We start from the raw sequence: 10,610 nt of genomic DNA on the forward strand, positions 1-10,610 counted from the left end.
GCCTTCCCTTCAGACCCTCCTGGGGGGCCTAGCGAGGGATGAGCACTCAGGGCCCTCACAGTGACTGCTGCCAGCCCTTAGGCCAAAATCTAGTAACCCACCTATCTTTCCATCAGTAGCAGCACCCGTGCCTCCTGTCCTATGATCATGTAGAGAAAGCACTTCCTTTCATCAAAAAGAAATAATTTATCAAGACATGTAGTAAATAAAAGTGACCACAGAGCATCTTACAGTCCAGTATAAAGGTTAAACCAGGAGAAGTGAGTCTCTCTGGGAAAGGTATTGCCACCATCCTAGCCGTGCCTCTGGGGAACCAGCTATGCACATGTGGTCTACAATCCTGAGCGATCAAGATGGCAGGGGCCCACAGAGCACACCAGACACCATCACCCAGCATCACAGGGATGTGGGCTCACTTTGGCCACCTGTGCCACCCAGCCCCATGTATCCCTCTCTCACTTGTAGATTCAGTGAGACTCTGGGTCACTTCATTTCAATTCAATTGTTCTTTATTTGCCAGCTCCTATGTGCCAGGAAATGTACTAGACTTTTTATAACATTGCCTCATTTAATCTCCATCGAGGCTGAGAAGGGTCAATAACATCATTCCCATTTTGCTAATGTCACTGAGTCTCAGGGAGGCTAAGTAACTTGCCCATGGTACCTATCATTCAGACTAGGTCTCTTCAGTACTGAATCCCAGGCTCTTCACTGCTATCACCCTAGACACACAGTCTAGCAAAGAAACAAGTGTGTGGCACACAACCTCACATATATTTACTTACACACACACTCACATACATGTCTGTGAAAAGGTGTGTGACCATGTCTACATAATTGACTATGTTACTAAAAGTCATTATGGTTTGTAGATATGCTTAATTTCTGTTTTTAATTCTACATTCCTATTATTAAACTCTTACATAATACTTTTTCTGAGTATCTCCAAATTTCACTCTGATGCAGCAAAAAATGAATATTTCCAGTGTCTTTTTTTTAAGTTTATTTTTAGAGAGCGAGAGAATAAATGAGGGAGAGGTAGACAGAGGGGGACAGAGGATCTGAAGCAGGTTCTGTGCTGACAGCCAGAGCCTGATGTGGGGCTCAAACTCATGAACCATGAGATCATGACCTGAGCCAGAGCCAGACGCTCAATTCACTGAGCCACCCAGGCACCCCCCACCACCCCCCCATCCCACCCCTGCTAGTGTCTTATCTGGGCTTCAGATAACTGGGATGCTTCCATGGAAGAGCTCCAGTTCTGACGTGACTCTAGAACAAAGTTTGGAAATGCCTACTGTGGACTTAGAGAGACTGGGAGGCCTCCTTTGGCCCTAATAGCCATGCTCAGTAACACTTGTCCACCCAAGAAGGTTTAAGCATGAGCAGAGCTGACTGGAGTCAGACTCCTAGTAATGAATGTGCTATATCTGATGAGATGCTTGCATTTCCAAAAAAGTAAAATGGATCTGAGATCACAGAGCAAAAAAACAACAAAAAAACACTGCACCCGAGAAGTTGTCTGGGACCTCATAGGAGGTGATTCATCTCATGGTCTATGTCATTTCACCCAAACGTTTCCCAAAAATTTAGAGGGAAACCATCCAGTTCAGAGAGCCTCTGCTGCCCAGATGCTGTTTTGGTATTTAACAGTGCAGAGACAGTTTCCCTGCCTATAGCTGCCATTTTTATAAGTTTTAAAAAATTAATAATAGATGTCATTCTCATTTGTCCAATGACTCCTCTAAACATAACTTTCACATAAGGAAGGAGTCAGCTATGGTCTGAACTTTTGTGTCCTTCCCAAATTCATATCTGAAATCCAAATCCTCAAAGATGATTGGTATTTGGGAGGAGGGGTCTTTGGAAGGTGCTTAGGTCATGCGGGTAGAACCCTGCTGAATGGGATTAGTGTTACAACTAAGACCCCACAGAGCTCCCTCTGTGTTCTTCCATGGGAGGACACGAGGTTTGCAACCCAGGAGAATGCTTTCACCAGAGCACAGCCATGCTGGTGCTGTGCTCTAGGATTTCCAGGCTCCAGAACCCAAAGAATAAAATTTCTCAGCCCCTGAGAAGCAGCATAGTGTCATATTTTGCTATAGCAGCCAGCACAGACTAAGGGTCAAAAGAAAGAAATCTAAACACATATTTTGTTCCATAATTGAGCTAATAAATGCTGTGATATTGTGATTTATAAGAAATATATTTGGTCATTCAGATGACCAAAAAATATTTCTCAAATGTATTTGATTTTTGTCCAGGATTCCTGGCTCACAGCTCCTAAAATGCTTGGAATTTCTTATAATAAAGGCAATAAAGGTGTCTTTTGTTACATTAATGTAGGTAACTTTTGGAATCTCCAGTGGAGGCAGGGGTTGCCCAGGAGGCCCAACCATGTGACTGGAGGGTTGGAACTTCTGGTTCCACCCCCTGACCTCTGGAGAGGGGAGAGGGGCTGGAGGTTATATCAGTCAATAGACAATGACTTAGTCAATCATGACTACGCAATGAAGTCTTCATAAAAACCCAGAAGGGTTGCATTAGGAGAGCTTTCAGGTTAATGAACACATGGATATGCATGGGGGGTGACTTACCTGGAGAGGGCAGCTCCCTGCTCTTTTCCCCATACCTCACCCCATGTATCTCTTTACTGGCTGTTATTCATATCTTTGGTCACATCCTTAAATAAACTGATAAATGTAAGTAAGTTTCCCTGAGTTCTGTGAGACGCTCTAGCAAATTAAAGGAACTCTAGGAGGGGGCATTGGAACATCCAATCTGTTGGTAACAGCCTGAGGCTTCCTACAGTCATCTTAAGTGGGGGTGAGGGAACAATCTTGCAGGACTGAACCCTTAACCAATAGAACCTGATGCTCTCTCTGGATAGACAATGTCAGAATTAAGTCAAGTTCTTGGACAATTGTTTGGTGTGTGTATAAGAACCTCCCATATTGGAATTAGGCTTGGGAAACCCAAAAGAAATGCCTATATACAATGGGGTAAATGTTTTATGCCAATAGAAAAATAACTCAGATATTCCTCAAAAAAATTTCAGTTGAAACATAATTCAAGAATTAACCAACATAATGCAAGAGGTGCCAGGATAAACTTTCAAAACAAAGAAAGTGTCTTCTTATTGAGCAAAACTCTGCCTCCCTGTTACATGAGTCTCCAGGTCATGAATACATTTCTTGAAATAGTCAAGTATCAACAATAATTCATACGTTTCTTGAAAGTATCAACGATAACACATGTCACATTTTCCCAGTATGTACCCCATTCAGATGAGCACTTTCAGGGGCATGAGTTAGGAAAAATTCAGAAAACAGACTATTTGGAAACAGAAGAAGGTGTCTGACCCAAAGGTCCAACATGAGCTTTGTCGTGCCATCCTTCCTGACCCTACCTCCTATTTGCTCAGAACCAGCCTCAAGATAACCAACCACATTTATCTAGGACCTTCCCTTATGTTTCTAGAAGTAAAAGTATAACACTTTCCTTTTAAGAGATACCAGAGTGTGACACTGGGTTCTACTTAATGTTTTTGGCTAGTGGGACAATATGACCCAAGGCCTTGCCAGGCTCTGCACACAGGGGTACTCACATCAGTGTGAGAGCAAACAAAAGACACACATTCCCTCCCTGTGCCTCACAACTGCTGGGCAGCTGTACTACCCTCCTTCAGCAGAGCAGGTCCCAAGGGAGCCTGGCTCTAGTCTCTCTGGGTTCCCCAAGGGTTGGTTGAAGCCCAGACCTACTTCCATTTACAATGTTTAACACTATCTTTTGTTTTCTGTCACACTGATGTGAATGTCCCTGTGTGCAGAGCCTAGTGGGGACTTGGGTCATGCTGTCCCAGGAGCCAAATACATGGATTAGAATCAATGTCACAGTTTTGTTTTTTTTTTTAAATTAATGTTTATTCATTTTTTGAGAGAGAGAGAGAGAGAGCAAGTGCAAGGGGGGGAGGGGAAAAAAGAGAGAGAGAGATGCAGAATCTGAAACAGACTCCAGGCTCTGAGCTGTCAGCACAGAGCCCGATGTGGGGTTTGAACTCACAAACCTCGAGATCATGACCTGAGCTGAAGTCAGGCTTGACTGACTGAGCCACCCAGACACTCCCCAATGTCAGTTTTAAACTTTTTGCAAAATTGACCAAAGTAGAGCCTGAATGAAAAGCAAAGCTAAAGGAACAAGAAGTACATGAGGGAAAGCAAGATAGACACCGATGGGAAAATAAACAGGCACAGAGTGCAGGGCAGAAGACCAGGAAGCAGTCAATGAAAGCCATGCCCAGTGCCAGTTTCCACCACCTGCAATCCATCGAGTGAGATTCACATCTGACCTCAAGTTAGTCTAAACCCTATTTTCTATTCTCATCTCAGGTGTGGCTTTTTCTGAGAAACACTGGGGAGCATTCCTTTAATAGACTCTAGTAACCTTTTAGGGCACCTGGGTGGCTCAGTCAGTTGAGTGTCCAACTCTTGATTTAGGCTCTGGTCATGATCCCAGCGTTGTGAGATCAAGCCCCACATTGGGCTCTGTGCTGACAGCATGGAGGCTCCTAGGGATTCTTTCTCTCCTTCTCTCCCTCTCCCGTGTGTGTGTGTGTGTGTGTGTGTGTGTGTGTGTGTGCGCTCTATCAAAATAAATAAATAAATGTTAAAAAAAAAGAGAAGTGTCTATTCATGTTTTCTGCACATTTTTTCACTGGATTATTTTTTTTTTCAGGTGTGGAGTTTGGTGAATTCTTTATAGATTTTGGATATCAGCCCTTTGTCTGATATGTCATTTGCAAATATCTTTTCCCATTCCGTTGGTTGTCTTTTAGTTTTGTTGATTGTTTCCTTTGCAGTGCAGAAGCTTTTTATCTTCACAGGGTCCCAATAGTTCATTTTTGTTTTTAATTATCTTGCCTTTGAATCTAGTAACCTTTTTTTTTTCCCATGGGCAATTCTGAATCCCAGCTCTTAGAAAAGAAAGTATATCCTATGAGAGCCACAACTTTTGTTTGCTGTCTGCCCAACACCCATTCCCTTCTTTCTGCTTTACCATCCAATCCTGGTTTTTGGTGGTGGTGGTGGTTAATGTGCCTGGTCTCAGGTGATGGATCTGGATTAGTGTAAACCAATGGTGACAACAGTATTTCCCATATTCCCTTCCTCCCTCTGGGCTAATGATAGCAATGAGACCCAGTTCTGGCCAATAAAACCTAAGCAGAAAAACTACCTGGCAGACTTCCAGGTGATCTTTGCAATCCTGATAAAAGGGAACCAGAAGAAGCTGGCACTGACCCCTTTTTTTCCCTTGAACTAGGACATAATGCTTAGTGCTTCAGCAGCCATCTTGTGGCCATGCAGTCAAGAGAATTATGGAGATGCCAATTGGATGGGTCAAACTTCTAAACCAAAACTAGTAACCTTGGGACTCCTCCTAAAGTGTGAAAAGTAAGCCATTAGCTGGTTGGCTTTCAATTACTTAGACCCAAACAGGTTCCTGATACCTATACTGAAACATTTAATTTATGAATGTCAATAATTCAGTGATAGCAGCTATAATAACTCCTTTCCTGTGTATAACTGTTTTTAATCGACTAAAGACTTACCCAGTGTTTATCTAATTGGACCCACTGTGTTTTCCCCATTCCTGAGTTAAGAGCACAGACTCAGAGAGGTGAGGTGATGAGTCTGAGGGAATCCCAGCCAAGCCCTCTCCAAGTCTTTCCATGGAATCACCATCATGCATCCAGGTTAAAAAGAGTGCAATCCATTAGGTGGCAGGAAAAGGGAGGTCACTGCAGGAAACAAGGAGGGATCCCTCTAGACATGGCCTGATGCTCTGGTCATGAGTCCACATTCAAAGCTCCATGGATCCGGGTCCACTTACACAGAGGGTGAACACAGGACAATGGGGGGCAGCTGAGTCAGGCCACAGCAGGCAGGAAAGCATAGCTGAAACTCCACCACCCTTACGAACTAAACAGTGTGTCCCAAAAATTTATATGTTGACGCCCTCACCCCCCACCAAGACTGTATTTAGAGATGGAGCTGTTGGGAGGTAACTAAGGTAAAATGAGGTCTTAAGGGTGGGGCCTTAGTCTGACAGGATTAGTGGAAGAGGAAGAGACACAAAGATTGCTTGCACTCTCTCCCCACACACTCAGAGGCTGTGTGAAAAGCCTGCGAGAAGACAGCTGTTGGCTGCCTGCAAGCCAAGGAGAGAGGTCTCACCAGCACCTTGATCTTGGACTTCTAGCCTCCAGAACAATGAAAAAATAAACGTCTATTGTTTAAGCCTCCCAGTCTATGGTATTGTATTATGACTGCCCAAGCAGACTAACACACCCTCAACAGGTGAAGGCGGCGGCCATATGTTCACTGTTAAGTGAAACATTTTTGTAATGGTTCTGAACTAACCTTTGGAGGCTGGGTGGTCTAAGGACTAACTTGGTCCCTTCTGGAATTGCTCACTGATGCCAGTCTCTTTGCTCCACAGTGTTGGCCAGGTCAGACATTCATGCCCAGGAAGCTCTGAACTCTAAGGGATATCCAGCAGGGTAAGGCAGGGGCCACCTAATGAGAAAGCCCCAAATCCAATCATACTCAACCATAGTGCTGTGGTCCCATACTAGGTGCCTTTGGATAGAGCACGCCTTGCACTTGACCCCAGTGTAGGGTCTGAGGGGTTCCTATTGAAGAGGGAGGGCCAGAGCAAGTAAAAAACACATTATACATAGATTAGGAACTGCAGGGTGTGTGTGTGTGTGTGTGTGTGGGTGAAGCATGCATGGATTCAACATCCTGTCTCAGTCCCTACCATTAAGAGCAATTTAAATTACATTTGGTGGAAAAGATAATAATATTTTAGGTCAAAGAGAGAGACAGTGACGGCTGCAACCAGGACAGGAGGAATGGAAAGAGGCAGAGTAAGAGATGTTTGGGAAAATGAATTACAGTGACCTTTAGATTGATTTGATTGGAATGTGTGGAATAGAATGGTGTGGTTTGTGTTTGTGTGGTGCATTTGTATCTGCAGGATGTATGTGTACGGTGTGTGTGTGGGATATGTGTGTGCTGTATGGAGTGTATGGTTCTATGATGTGTGTTGTGTGGGGTATGTATGTGTGGTATGTGCTTGTGTGTGTGTGTGTGTGTGTGTGGTGTGGTATGTGTGTGTTGTGTGTGGTGTGTGTTGTGTGTAGAGATGTGGTGTGTATGCAGTGTGTATGTGATGTGTGATATATGGTAGGTATTGTGTATGGTATAAGGTGTGGGGGTGTGGTATGTATGTGGTATTACATGATGTGTGGTATATGGTGTGTGTGTGGTGTGTGCATGTATGTGGTCTGTGTGTGTGGGTCCATGACATGTGATATATGGGGTATGTGCATGGTCTGTGTGGCAGAAGGATTAGAGGCAGAAGTAGTGGGAATAACAAGATTCTCTATATCAGCACTAGCCTCCGGGCTCTGATCTAAAAGCTGCACATGGTGGCCCATCTACCCTCACAACAATGGCCTCACTGTCCTCACCCCACAGTGAGGACACTGGAACACAGCGGGAGCTGGCCACCTGCATGGTGCTGCAACTGGCCAGGGCCCCACCTGCAGGCAGTGTGACCCAGCCAGAACATGATGTTCCCTGCACGAAGGCAATGTGCTTCTCCCTACCAGCCTTTCAGGGCTGCACACAGAGATATGACCATGCATTCGTTCATTCACTCAGTCATTCATTCCATCCACAGAAGCTACTGAGATATAATCATATACCGGGGCAATGGGTATTGGGGTACATGGCACCTACCTGGAACCAGCTTTCCAGTAGTGGAAGACAGGCCCCAAAATGAACAAAAGGAATGAAACCCCAATAACAACAGTAGAAATAAACACATGTTTTGGGTGCAGACAGATGAGTAGACGACTTTGGGGGGTCCTGTATAGAACACCGTGCAGGGATGGGGAGAGAAGACATGAGGGCTACTCCAGACAGGTGACTGGGACTTACCCAGTGAGAGGGATGGAGCCACAGACCAATCCAGGAGCACGACGCACCCAAAGTGAGGATGCTTACATGGACCAGCTTCCTGAGGAACAGAGACAGTTGATCCTCACCAGCAATAGGAGGCTGGCCCATTGTGTCCCAGCACAGGGACTGTGAAGTGAGAAGAGTGGTCCTCAGAGTGGGGTGACAGCTATCTTCTGCTGTGGGAGCACAAGGTCCCAGATGACAGACTGCCTGAAGGCCAGGACAGAGGTGATCCACAGAAGGTGACTTCTTGTGAGTGGGGCTGTGAACAATGCTGGCAGGTGTCCATAGGGAAGGAGGGTGGGAAGGGTCCAGTTCCAGGGCTTTTGGAAAGAGAGGAATCATGTGGACAACACTAGGGACTAACCACTGATGGCTGATGGCTGTGCAGAGGCCCTGCCTCTCCTCCAGGGTCCGGAGAAGATCCAGGCTGTAGTTGTCAGTTGTGTCCCCGGCCATAGCATGCTGCATTTCAGGGGGGCCTAGGGAGAGCCTGGGAAGTCCACTGGCTGGCTGTCACTGGGCTCATCACCCTCTTCCTTCCCACCCATCAACACAGACTAAGGAAATTTACCACATCACCCTATCACCTCCCCTTCCACCTGTTCAAGGGAAAAATGGACATGAACCTCGCTTGCCGGAGAAAGTTCCTGAAGAGGAACCAGAAATGGATTCCCCCCACCCCCCAAATCTCAGTGAAGCCAGAGCTGAAGAAGTCCATGACTTAAAGGACTTCTGTGGGAATTTCTTTTAGGACTGCGTGTATCCCAGCTCAGGATAATAAAACAATCCTGCTTTTACTTTATCCGCATGATCCTGGACCCAGTCTGTCATCCACACCACGCTTCCCCCATGAGCTGCTCCAGACCTTCTCATGCTAAGCACTGGAGAAACCCACATGTGGGCTTGAGGCAAACCTGGATGCGGTCCGTTTAGAAAAGCCCCAGGACCTTCCTGGGTTATGGGGGTATTTGGCGAGGGCTGCACATGGGCTATGTGCTGCGAAGCTCACAGTAAAGCTTAGGCCAGGCTGGGAAAGAGTCCAGACAAGAAAGAGACGGCAGAGCACAGGAGTAAGGACAATTTAAAGAGGGGTTAATAAAGTGTCTCTTCATGAAGGTGGGGGCAAAGGGCATGGGGACCCACACGGGAAAGTATAAGACCCCATGGACAAGGAGAAGCAGGAGAGAGCTATGCAGACAATATGGGCCAAAACATGCTTGAGCAGAGTGGTTACCTCAGGAAAGGGGAGTACAGGAGTCAACACCCTGCTGGACTTGCCCCTGTCCTAACCCAGTGGAAAGCCAGACTGAAGAGCCCACTGAGGAAGCCCAAAGGGAAGTGCAGCAGGGGTAAGGTGGGTCTGAATCTGGAAAGGCAAAGGCAGACCCTTGGTCCCAGCCTCTGCAGCACAACTACACCTAAATGCCCTGTAATATGCCCCAGAAACCTTGGAGCATGCACAGTTCCTTCCCCACCTGAGCCAAACCACCCCTTAGTCTGTGAGTGACAAGAAGGGCGGTGGGTTTGCACCAGGTCTCACACGCTCTCTAGATGAGCTCAATAGAATCGATACTTATTGGCAAGTTGCACCTCCTACAACCTCCCACATGGGCACAGAGCACAGCAAGGCAGTCCAGGATATATGCAGGATCTTGGGTAAACCTTCTCCTGCATTTCACCTCTTTGCCAAGTCCTGACAGGCTATGACTACACTATTACTGTAATGGATTTCATTAAAGATGATAAATGCACACCCTGGAGGTCAAGGTCTGCAGATGAGGAAACTGGGCTCAGAGCAGTGAGGTGGTCTCCCAGCCTATGAGAGCTGTGTCTCTCATAGACACAGCTATGGAGAAGCCAGTCACTCAGCAAGACTCCAGAAACATGTGTTTTTACAGGATTGATGGGAAGAGCCCCACCATTCAGGGCTGCATGAGGAGTTTCTGGGTGAAAACTTCCCCTTCTGTGGGCTGGACACAGACATGAACAGGAAAGACACTTGCAGAACATGCTCATAGGAAAGAAGGCAGGTATCAGAAGGGTGCTGGGGCCACTCCAATAGTGTGTCAGGAAGGGCCTCCTGGGATGTCCACATTGACCCAGACCTAGTGGATGCTCTGCAGCCACTCTGGGAGGTGTGGAAGGATGGTTCCTTCCCAGGGAGTCACAGATACCTGAGGCAGGACCAAGTGTGGGCTTGGAGGCAGGATGTAGATCCTGGGAGATTCTCACACTTCTGCTATGAGAAGCCTTGGTTGGAGGTGGTTATAAGCAGAAGGGTAAAAGGATTTGGCTCACGTTATTTAAAAATCGCTCTGGTAGCTGTGTGAAGCAGATGCAGAGAGAGCAGTCAGGAGGTTAGACTGGCTCCAGATATACTCTGAGGCTAAAACAGATGAGCTTTGGTGAGGGACTGGATGGAGGGGCAGAGGGAAAGGACAACAACTATCTGGGGTCTGGGGCCCAAGGCAGACCATGAACTGCAACAGGAGGGTGAGACTTTGGTGAGTAGGATGTATGTGCATGCATGTGTTGGTGTGTGCATCCGTGTGTATGTACGTATGTGTAAATCTGTGGCAT

General features: G+C 46.4%; 1 protein-coding gene across 1 annotated transcript in view; it reads right to left on the reverse strand.

The window, feature by feature from the left end:
• Positions 1-10,610, reverse strand: part of OTUD7A (OTU deubiquitinase 7A) — a 371,485-nt gene that overhangs the window by 303,975 nt on the left and 56,900 nt on the right. The window lies entirely within an intron of this gene.

This window comes from Felis catus, chromosome B3, assembly GCF_018350175.1.
Source record: "Felis catus isolate Fca126 chromosome B3, F.catus_Fca126_mat1.0, whole genome shotgun sequence".
Classification (NCBI taxonomy): domain Eukaryota; kingdom Metazoa; phylum Chordata; class Mammalia; order Carnivora; family Felidae; genus Felis; species Felis catus.